This window comes from Patagioenas fasciata, chromosome 1 (genome assembly GCF_037038585.1).
Source record: "Patagioenas fasciata isolate bPatFas1 chromosome 1, bPatFas1.hap1, whole genome shotgun sequence".
NCBI lineage: Eukaryota > Metazoa > Chordata > Aves > Columbiformes > Columbidae > Patagioenas > Patagioenas fasciata.
Window position 1 is genome coordinate 114119054 of NC_092520.1, and position 12159 is coordinate 114131212.

Sequence of the window (12159 nt, forward strand, 5' to 3'; positions counted from 1 at the left end):
TCCTGCTATAGACAGACTAGTGGCAGTCAAACATTAAAAAGAAGCAATTTGCATAGTAGAGAAGGCAGTCAATGAAGAAACCTAGAGACTTTATGCTAATTTCTCATCTGTCCTATCTATGGGGAAACTGACACAGGCAAAGCATTTCTGCATAATGATCAGTCTTTAGTTTTGCCTGTTGAACCAGTTAACTTCAGATGAAAGAAAGTGGTGCTGCTCCAGTATTTAGCAGCTTATTGTGAGGCTTTAGCAACAGTTATTCTGAAGCTTAGACTTCTGAAATCAATAGGTTTCCTTTATAGTCGAAAGACGAGTCTAAATGCATGACTTGCTGCATTACAAATGAAAGAAAGCCATTTCCAGGCATTGCGAAGCATATGTTACCGTCATATTAAATGTGGAAATACTGAAATGCTTATAGATCAAGGAAATGTTTCTCTTCCTCATTAGATAATTCATGATCACTCAGAAGCAAGAAAATGGGTCACCCTTTAGATGAACGCATAGCCACAGATAAGAAAATAAAAGTTAAGGAATTTCTTAAGGACTTCTGAAGGAGAGGATAAAGATCAGCAAGTGTAGCCCACCAGAGGTTTGGATCCAGAAAAAAAGGAGGCCAGATGTGAATACTGATCTCCCTGCACGTCTCTTTGCTGTTCCTCTTGGCTGCTTGACGGCTCCAGGTATAGTCAGTCTGCCAGCAAATTCAATAGCTGTGCCACTGCCGTGGAGCCAGCACACTGTAAAGAATAACAAAGAAAGCTTCTTCTGGTCTTGACAGGCTGCTGTTATCTTAGTAAACTTTCCCATAGTAGGAACTTCGCTTTCCCTTAAATGAACAGAGCCATAGCTTTAAAAAAGATGATTTGATAGGGCACTGTGGGAAGAAAACTAACAATAAAAAGAACTTAGAGGGGAACAAGAAATATTTTAATGTGGTGAAGAGTTTTTAAAAAATATTAATAAAGATCTTTCAAAAATCCTTATTTTCTTCTCAAATATCATCTAGACATTCTTATAAATTATAGAAAAACACAAAAAATGAAGTGAATATGTCAGTCAGAAACTTCTGGTGAGAACGTTTCTATAGCATTAATCCATTAAATATGGTTCTAAAGTGTCATGGGAATAAAAAAACCACAAAACAACCATGCGATGTTGGGAAGCTTTAGTTGCAGCATTCTGGTGACGCTGGACATCTCAGAATAATACATTAAGTTATTAACAGTGTATTACTCTTAACACGTGTTAATGTTGCTAATAAATGTATGTGTGGATTAGCTAAGGAATGACTAGCATCAACACCATAAGGACACACCACACTATCAGTGTAATTATGACTGCCACTTTGTTTTCTGCCATGTTCTTTAGTCTTCTTGCTGTATAAGCAGCAAGAATGACAAAAACGTGTATGCAAAAGACATGAAATAGGCGCTCTTGTTTCAGTAAATTCTACACTGATTTTAGGCCATTATTGCCAAATTTATTACAAGCTTCTTCCAATTGCTTTTAATCTCCTCAATTACTGTGATTTTGTTAGGCCTTTTAATGTTCAAAATCCCATCAATGCTGAGTTTGTTGAACGCATGGGCCTTCCCTGTATCGCTCAGGTAGACTTGGCACTAAACAAGGCAACTTATATATCCCCAGGGCTATTGAGCACTAATCACAACTGCTCCATCTGGTTCCAGGGATCATCTCTTTTAAAGGATCTTTACAAATCAGTCACCTCTGCCCTTAAATTCGTTTTAAATTTAATAGCAATAGTGCCAGACTTGGGATTAGCAAACCCAACCTGCTCATCTCTGCTGACAGTGAAAACAGATCCTAGTTGACATTGAAGCACTTACCCTTGATTACGTGGTTTCTCTAATTCTTCCTTTTTGACAGACAATCCTTTTGACTTTTCCTTTACACATCCTGGACATACTTCTGTTGTTTGAGTCTCTCTCCTCTCTGCTGTATTCTGCCTTGCCCCTAACAGCCATAATTCTGCCACAGGGAATCCACCCTATTAAAAAGCATTTTTGTGGGCTTCCTTGTTTCTCTAGGGATTTAGCATTTGCTTGTTCTTGACCACTGCCCCCCACTTTTTCACTGGATATCTTGAATTTTGCCTGAGTTGACAGTGATGTTTCTCCATCTCTCATTTAAGAGGAAATCCAATTCTTAGCTACAAGAGTTTTTTTTATTATTGCAATTACTAAACACTGTTATGTGTTCCTCAGTCTCAAAATTGCACTTCTTGTTTCTATGTTAACTTTACGAAGTTTTTATCTTCTCTTGGTCGCTGACTATTTCGTGACAAAATACTTGCCTGTTTGGGCATAATATGTATTTTAGGTTGCTTGCTTGTTTTAAAAAATAACATCAGTGTTTTATAGAGATGATGTAGTAATCTTATCACATTCCTCCTTGCATACATTATGAGATGTTTGATGCTTCACAGATTTGTATGAGGTTTCCTTTTTCCGATGTTTAGTGTCTTGTTCTTTCCTCCCAGGTGATTCAAAAAGTGAGCGATGAGACATCTTTTAAGAGGCTAGATTGCAGCTGATTGTCTTTTTTTATTTAATCTTCTTCAAAATGAGTCTGTTGCTTCCATAAAGGATCAGAAGATGACAAAAAAAACACCTTAAATGCTTATCATGATAAACTTTTTTTTTTTTCTTTTTTTTTTTACCTCAATAAGCCCTTCCTTGGACGAGGAAATATTTGTACTTTTGTTTTCATTTCAAACACTTTCTTAAAATTTTCTTAGCCCCACCTGCTTTCTTGTTATAAATTTAGAGAAGGGAAAGGATACATCCACACAGCATCTAGTCATTATGACATAAAAAGATTGATTTGATATTGTATTAGGTGTCCATTAAAATGTTTTGGAAGTATGACTTTGTCTATGTCACTGCATTTCAAGAATGCAGCCAGAGGTTTAGCTAAGGTGAAAGCTTATTCCTGAAGAGATTTATCTTTCCTCCAACCACTTACCCTGAAGGAAGTATGAGTTCATATTCTTTTGTTCTACTGTACTTTTAATTGTGGTTGGCAAAATAATCTCTGGAATTACCACACTCATATATGCCTGAAAAATCATAGGCATCTCTAAAGAGACAAAATTTGTGCTTTTGTTTTGTTTCATTTCAATTTACATTCTGGTTTCTTGCCAGTCAGGACTTATGTTTCTGAGCTTTTATCTGTAAATAGAGAAATTATAATTTTACAAGAGTGTCAATAACAGAGGGGAGGGAGGTTGGAAGAGGAGAATGTGAAATTCTCATGAAGTTAGGAATTTAAAGGATTAGTTGCATGAAAAACAGCAAGTAACACCAAGATTACAAGTTTTGTCAATAACAGTGGTGATGAGAGTGACAGTGGAACCCATCTGTTGACAAGACTTGAAATTCTGGGAGGCATGCTCCCTCCCAGGAACACAAATCCGTGGTGTTACTGAAATGTTGCCAAGGGTCCTCCAAAACCCACTGAATGCTACCCCATGCACATGTTCCATAAGGGTGTTAATAGCACTGCTGGGAATGAGTTTGTACAGATTGAAAGCTACTGTAAAGCTCTGGAAACAGGGAGGTGAGGGGGTCAGGAGCCCAGGTGGCTTTTTTGTCAATTCTGCTGATCAAAGGTCAAGGCTTAGGGACAGATGTGACACTGAGATAAATATGTGAGTGAGCAGGTGGTGCTGCCAGCAGAACGTCTGCTGCCTTGACCATGTAATAATGTTCCTTAAAGCCCATGGCATGAGGGACAACTGCACTTCTCTCTCACACCAACTTACTGATTTATTGAGACAGGTTCACAAAACCCACCAGATCAGTGTGAACTATTCTGCCCTTAACAAAAATCTAAATATTGGCAAGAGCAGAGGTACTTACCATAAGGTCAAAGTAGAGACAAAAAGGAAAATGGTGGGTTGGTCCACCAAACATATTAGATAATGCTAGATTAAGTAAAAGGAACTGGAGGTTTTATTACATGGCAAACATTTTGCTGTGAATGACATTTGCTTGCATAAAAATTTGTCAGATGATTCATATGTATCACAGCATTAATATTGAAGGATATAGCTTGCTCAGGAAAGACAAGCAGAAGACTAATAAAGAAGGCAAGAAAATACTCTTTAAACATTAAGGGTGCTTATGTCTGCTCTGAGATCCAGATTACAGAGAAGCACAAATTTCCCATAGGTGTTCAGAACCCTCTTTATACTGCGTGGAATTAAAAAAGAAAAGAAGATGGACACTATTGTGGCGATGGTCCCAGAGATGAAAATCTGAATAAACCAAGCACAGGACTTGTTAGTAATCTCATAATCACTTGGTAGTCTCTAGTCCCTACTCAGACATAATCCATGGGAAGAATACAGCAAGACATGGAGGTGTGAACTCTCCCATCTGAGTGTAGACTTCTACAGAGAGGACATCTGTATTTGCTCTGTCTACTCTCTAGCACTTAAAAGGTCATCATTTCTTAGTAACGATGCATTAAAAAGGTCTATTTTTTTTACAGTGTCAAAAAGAACTTTGAATGAAAAGCTAAGATACAGATGTCTATTGAGAAGATACTTAAAGTAGGACAGTATGAATCCCACACAGATAGTTCAACAAGTTTTGGAATATGGTGGTGTTACCAACTGATGGAATCAGGAGGCAAAACTCTGCAGAAGAGGATGTTATGGAGAAGATGGAATCCGTTAGAGAAACAATACCAAGCTGTGCTTACAACTTGACTAACTTGCAAGGTACTGATATAATATACCAGACATCATACTGCCTGTGGACTGGTCAGTAACGATGGACATGAGAACAAGAATCAATAAGCAAGGGTGTAAAGAAAGTACACCTAGTAAAGGATGGAAAGGAAGAACAAGACTCAGCCTGTAGGAATTTAGAACACGATGTTGGTGAGCAGATAATGTCCAACATGAATTGAAAGACCAAATTATTACAGTAGCATAATTTCTTCATATAACATATCAACAAGCCTTCAAGATGGAAGAGCATTTCTGCACAGCTTGATTTTAGCAGAGCTTTTGACTTCATCTTCTATTTACAGGATTGAATTAGAAAAAAAAGTTATTCAGACAAAAATATTGCAGTATATTCAGACTTCATTTAAAAAAATGTTTAAACAGTAATGACTAATGGTACATACCAATTTTGAAGAATGCATCCACTAAAGTACTACAGGGACTCCTGCTCTGTCCAGTGTTGTGTATTTTTTTCATTGGCATTTTGGAGGATAAAATAGGGAGTTCTTATCAAATCAAAAGACTTGATAAAGGAAGTACATTTTAGAGAGAGATTAGTAATTGAAGTAATCTCAAGTTAATGGTATGGTTTATTTTAAAACACTAGTTATCATAACAATAAGCAAAAAGTACTTTGCCAGAGCTAGAATAATCTTCTGGATGCTGCAGGTTGGGGAACAATTAGCAAAGTAGTCATCTGACAGACAAGAATTTATGGGCTGAAGCAAAACTGTTCATAAGCCAACAATATGACTTTGCTGTAAAATAAAATAAAGACAAATTATTCCAAATTATTTAGACAGGAATGTGACATTCAACATCAAAATAATTTTTCCTTCTGCTTGGCACTAATATGGATTCCAAGGGAGTATTAGTCTGTGAATGAACCTTGCTCTAAGAAAGGCTGTGGAAAAATTACAGAGCAAAGAGAAAGATCAGAGTTCAGAAAAGATGGCCCGTGGTAAAAAAAAAAAAAATAATAATAATTCTGGATTATGGCAATTTAGAAAATAGAAAGAACAAAGAAGTGTTACTTTCAACTTTGTAGAAATGTGCTGCAGTGAGAACCAGGATGATTAATATCCAGTGGCCTCAGATTTAAGTATTTGGAAAATATTTTGTGTTAGTGAAGACAACAAAGTACTAGAGAACCTTGCCTGAAGAGATTTTATGTGTTTTCCATGGTTTAATAGCCACGGAGATAGACTTCTGTCCTAAGCATAATTCTTTTTGCTTTCAGACGCATGTTTAAAGGTCTCATCCAGCTTTGAATATGTGAGGACCAGGCTCCTATTCCATTCCTGAAGGAGAAAGACTTGTCTTCATAAGAGCTGGATATCTGGGTAGGTGCAGCACAAGCATAGTGGACAGTGAGAAAAAACCCCAAGAAGTGCCACCAGGCATCTGAGCTCACTGGTAGAAGAATGAGATTGCAAAGAGAACTCTCTCTCCTCCCATCTAGTTGCTGAAGTGGTGATGGTAGAATTCATGTTGAGGAACAGGGATGTGGACAGTCTCCCATTGTAGGTACAATGCCTTGTAAGGCCATCATGTGCAAAACTCTAACAAATAATCATTCCTAGACTTTTTCTGAGACTTACTGTAGTTTTAGAGGTTTTTACTTGTATGTGTCAGCCTTTGAAAGTTATGAAGTTATGTTGTTTAATTTCCTTTTAATTATTTAAAGTTCATGGAGGTTATATTCATGGTTTTTGGTTTGTATTTGAAAAAAAAATGTGTCCTACTAAAAATTAATAAAATGCTTTAAAACATTAAAATGTATTTAAAACATTAAACAAAAGAGGAAAATTTACATAAGAAAAAGCATAAATTATCACAAGTTTCAAAAGAAGGAAATTCAAATTTTACATCTTTCTATGTTTTTATAGCCTACAAATTGATGGATTGTTCTAATAAAAAAGTAATTCTTTCTCAGTGGAAGTTTTTTTAAGATGTTCTGTGATATGTGCCGTAATTACAGAATTATTAGCTGATGTCATATTTAATGAGATTAAATAAGTGTGTGTAAAATATTATTACTATAGAGTTACCATTCGATTTCAATTTAATATGTCTGTGTGCATTGTATGTTATAATACAGGGCTGGGTTAATTATTAGAAGGATTGTAAAAGAAGGATGTGAGTTATATCTCAGCCAGTATGAACAGCCATACTGGCAGTTTATGTCAGCTTCTTTAGTAAGGGTAATAGATGTCCAGAAAGTGCTGGAGGAAGAGCACTGAAATGAGACAAGGCTTGGTCTGAGCAAACAACCGAAATAACTAACTTGGACGTGAACTAGCAGGCAGGCATCATGTCACATCAGTTCATTTACAAATCTGTCACCGGTCCTCTAATATTAATGCAGTGGTCGCTCTATGTTGACATTCTAAAAAGCTCCTGGAAAGATCAAAATTTTTTATTAATAGTTTAATCTTCTCTATTGTTTTTTTCTTACTCTTTCTGCAATGACTTTCATTCTACACACAGTTTTGCTTTTCATTGTGAAGTGGCAAAGTTGTCAGTTGCACACATTGTATGGTTCCAATGCATGCACTTGCCATGTCCTGTTCATGACACATCACTCTTCATTCAATCATTGTGCTGCGTGTTTAAAATTTTAAGAAAAAGTATTTTTCTCTCTCATTGTTAAAACCAAGTGTCTTTGAAGAGTGTTCCTAGAACTGTTCTGGTTCCCAGTTGAAGCCTGTGTGTCTTATTTACTACAACTGGTCTAGAATATTGGAGATCAAGGAAAGTTTCAGTGTGAATTATCTACTTAAATGGCTGTTGTGTCCCTAGGAAATCAGGTGGGTAAACTCAGTACATGTGTAGTCAAACCTCAACAAATGCTTCTGAAACAGTTTTGGAGGAAGATGGTCCATGGCAAGATGCCACAGAGCAGGGCAGGTGCTTTAGTTAGGAACACCAGCAGCTGATGTCCCAGGGCAGTGGAGCACCATTTCTCCACTCAGTGATCAAGTAAATCACTGTGTCAGCTTCATTCAGGAGATAAAGCGAACATAGCTTAACACCGTGCCTGCAAGGAGCTTGCCCAGTTGTTCTTATTAATGCTTGCCTATCTTTTCTACAATGTTTCGGTGCATCCTTCAAGAAACTGGGAAGTTATTCTCATTGGATCCCAAATGACCTGATAGGGAAGTGGTGGGATGGAAGGTATAATTTGTCTAATTTGGAGTAATAAAAATCACTCAATGGAAAATGGTAACTTTATCCTGAATTTAACATGGGCAGGACTGGACCATAATGTAAGACAATTTTGGAAAATTGCCATTTTTATGATGAATACCAAATGCTTTGGAACTAGCACTGGAAAAGATATAAGTCATATGGAATTCTAAACCGGAAGAAGATAATTGCAGTATTGGCCCTTCTTTAAGGAGTGAAATCAATAACTATCTTCACTTTTCCAACTTTATTTATTACTTTTTACCGAGATAATAATTAAAACAAAGAAGCTGTTACTTCCAAAATTAGTTGCTTATATTTTTATGTCAAACTTGAAATCCCAGCTCCGGATACACTATTATACTTCTCTGGAAAATAAGTGAATCAGTATACAGTTCAAACAATACTGTATTGCTAATACAGGAATGCTTCTAATTACTTTTATAGAGTTTTTTTTTGTCCTAGAGAGGGCTGCTGTTAAAATGGAAAAGAGATAATAGTATCTCATTACTCATAAAAGCAGTTTCTTCAACTTCAGTGATTATACTTATGTAAAAAGGACTCATCGTATGGAATGGAGATATTAAGAATAATCTGTCGTATGTATGATAGCTTTTTTAATGGAGTTTTGTCTGCCTTATTAATGGATTGGTGTTATACATGTGCACTAGTACAAGGCTAAAGGACCATTTGACATTTCTCGTAAGTTCCAAAGATCATTTCTACATATGTAAGCCTAATGTGTAGGCATATTTCTTGTTATCCTATTGATAAATTGATAAATCCTATTTAAAAAATCACTAGTAAAATTAGTATAGATTAACGGTCACTGAACCAAAGACTCAACAGTGACAGATACCTTTATCATTTATAAGAATCTTGTTGAAAAGAGATTTTTTAGGTGTCATCTGAAAGTGAATAAAAAGAAATAAATTTTTCTTATATTTTAGTTATTTAGGATTTCTTGTTCCAGGAGGAAAACAACCAACCAACCAACCAACCAACAACAACAACCAACCAACCAACCAAAAAACACAAAACCAAAACCAACCAACCAAAAAAAGAAACAAAAAAACCTGAACAACATAGATAGATTCACTATTATTTGAATCATATTTAGTCTTATCGACTATATCGCAACTATGTTTAAACTGATGGGTTTTTTTTTCACTGCTGCTGATGTCCCAGCTCTAAAGGTAACATTTGGTCCTTTCTCCTGCCCCTACATCCTGCATCCAGCTCTGGAGCCCTCAGGACAGGTGAGACGTGTACCTGTTGGAAAGGGGCCAGAGGAGAGTCACCAAGATGACCAGAGGGAAGAGAAGGCTCAAGGGAAACCTTATTGTGGCCTTTCAGTACTTAAAAGGGGCCTATAAGAAAGATGGGGACAGACTTTTTAGCAGGGTCTGTTGTGATAGGACAAGGGGTGATGTTTTTAAACTAAAAGAGGAGAGATTCAGGCTAGCCTTGGATTACCGAAGGCCACCTGGACCTGCAGAGCAGCAGGGAACTGCAGGATGCCATGAAAAGGTTCCCAGTCTTGCAGGCAAGACCAAGAAAACACTACAGGATATCACCCTTCCTATAAATTCAGCACAAGCACTGAGTTTGCCAGTCACACACAACCCACCACTACACTCCTATAGTAAGAAAATAAATATGTTTTTTCTATATCATTTCCACTTTTAAAATGTGAGCCATTTCTATACAAAATATTCCTTTCAAATCAAAACATGGAATGCAAACATGGTGTGTCCCCTGTTAATTAAATAGGATTAGATATCTTACTGCAGTGGAGTTCTCCATCAGTTCAAGAGTACTTTTGGGAAAGTTTTTAGTTCATGAGATAAAAAGTGCAGCATTAAACACATGCAGCTGGTGCAAATATGTAATGTGATTTACTTGGATTCATGGCCAAAATTGTCATTAAACTTTTGCTCAACTGGAAAATCATTCCATGACAGTTCTGTTCTCCTGCCCTTAGTTGACTCTGACTTATATCATACTCATGCAGAAATGACATCAGATCTGGTCATAGTATATTCTAACTGTTTTTGAAGAACATTGTGTGATGAAAGGTACCAGGTGTCTTTTAAAATATGTTTGTCAACTCATGATGTAAAAACTGCCATTGCATAAGGTGATGCAATAACATTTGCTTTCAATAAAAAAGGTATTGAAATTTGTAATCAAATAAGGAAAGCTTTGAAAAAAAATGTTCACTTGCTTTCATTCTGTTATATTCTAGCAGAAAAAGTACAGTGGAGGAAGAATAAATATTGGCTGAATAGACAAACACTACATAAAAAGTCAAAGATTTAGAAAGGTATATATGCACTGAGTGTATGCCTGCAATTATTCATCACCTAGAAATATTGCCACTTGAGTAAAGGTCAGTATTGACTAGAAGTTTCCACTATTACTAAATAATTCTCCATGCTTCATCAGTTTTGTGCAATTTATTTCTGTCAGCTCTGCATATGACATTCTCCTTAATTCTCTTTAGTGTGTGTGGAAAAGGAATGACCAAGTGGCTGTACATTGCATCGTGTTTCAGGGTATATTCACAGAAATGCATATAGTCAAAGGAGCTGGAGTTCTGACATAGTTCAGCATAGTCTTATTGCAGAGGTCTAACTAGAAATGCTGCTAGAAACCCATCCTGCCAGTGGAGAAAACTAACCTATTTCTCGTTTACAAGACAGAAGAAATGGGGCTGAATTCAAACCATCACAATTTGCTCCATAAACTTTGGCAAATCGCTGAATTCTGCTATTTCCTGATTTTTGTCCTAGTGAAATACAGATAAAAGCAATTTCTTGGTTATCTATTTAGATAATAAATACTTATGGCTAGAGTTTTGTTTTTTTTTTTTTACCTGATCCTATACTGCATAGAGAAAGACATTCTCAAGCTTCTAGGTGTTTCTCTGGTAGAAAATAAAGACCAGCAATTTCAAAAGAAAAATACTCACTCTGTACTGTAGAATTTCTGACTTTATTGGGAAAACAAACAAACAAACAAACAACACACAACCCCCCTCAACCAAACCAACCAGCCAAATATCAACAAACAAAAAACCCACAAACAAAGCAAAACAAAACAAATTTATTTAGTTTAATTAGTTAATTATAGCCTGTCGCTAGGACAAGTTACAAGATATTACAAGATAATTTATTCACTTCTGGTCTCCTTTTCTCTCTTTTTTTTGCTTGCTGCCTCCCCTTCCAACTTCCATTCACCAATATTACTATTATGGATACAGTACAGCTGGTGTTCTCACACCAAATGGTACTGTCCAGTTGTGTACCTTTAGGAGGAGAAAGAAGAAGTTAGATGTATTGACAAGATTTTAAGTGTACAAAGTAAATGTGGAATCCAAAGCTGCATTCTCTGAACAGGCAACAGCTAGAAAATCAATACAGAGACAACGTGGCATGTATGAGGATGTTGGATTGACTAGCTTTTTATGTAGCATAACTGTATTTGAAACAAGAAAGTAAGAATGAGGGCAGCATTGTTTATTCAAAACTTTAATAGACATATGTCTAGACTGCAAATTTTTTATCTGAGTCGTGATTTAACTTTTGCATGATGTCACAGATATTTGCCATTCTGTCCGTTCTGCTGCTCCATGTGGAAGTCCAACATCTGGGATATTGTTAATCCCCTCACAGCTACTACAGCGTCTCAGAATCTGTGTAGACTAAGTCTTTCTTTTAATAATGTTCGATATTCACTTTCACCTACAGTAATGTTATTAAGATAGCATTGTATTTTATATATGAGTTTTACACAAACTGGGTGGTTTCTGTACAACCGAAGAGGAATGCAAGTATATTTGGGTTGAACATCTAAAACTATAGTTAAACTTACTGCTAAAGGCAGAAAAGGGCACATCCTTCCTTCACAGACCTGGTCAGGAAAGAGCTTGTACTCTTGTTAGAAATAAGAAAGGCAAGAGAAATATTAAGCCATGTAAGTGTGACAATGTTTCTCGTGACAGTTATCCCTCAAGGTGAAGAATAAATTAGTAGATTTCTCTTTCATTCCACATGCCAGGAACACTGATGTTGAATCCTTAAAGTTGAGCTTGCAATATGAGAAAATACAGTACAGTTTCCTTTTGGTCAGTAGCATCAAAGATGCAATCAATAAATTCACCCTGTAGCAATGTCACTATACTGACAAAATGTCTTGAGGGAAATAAT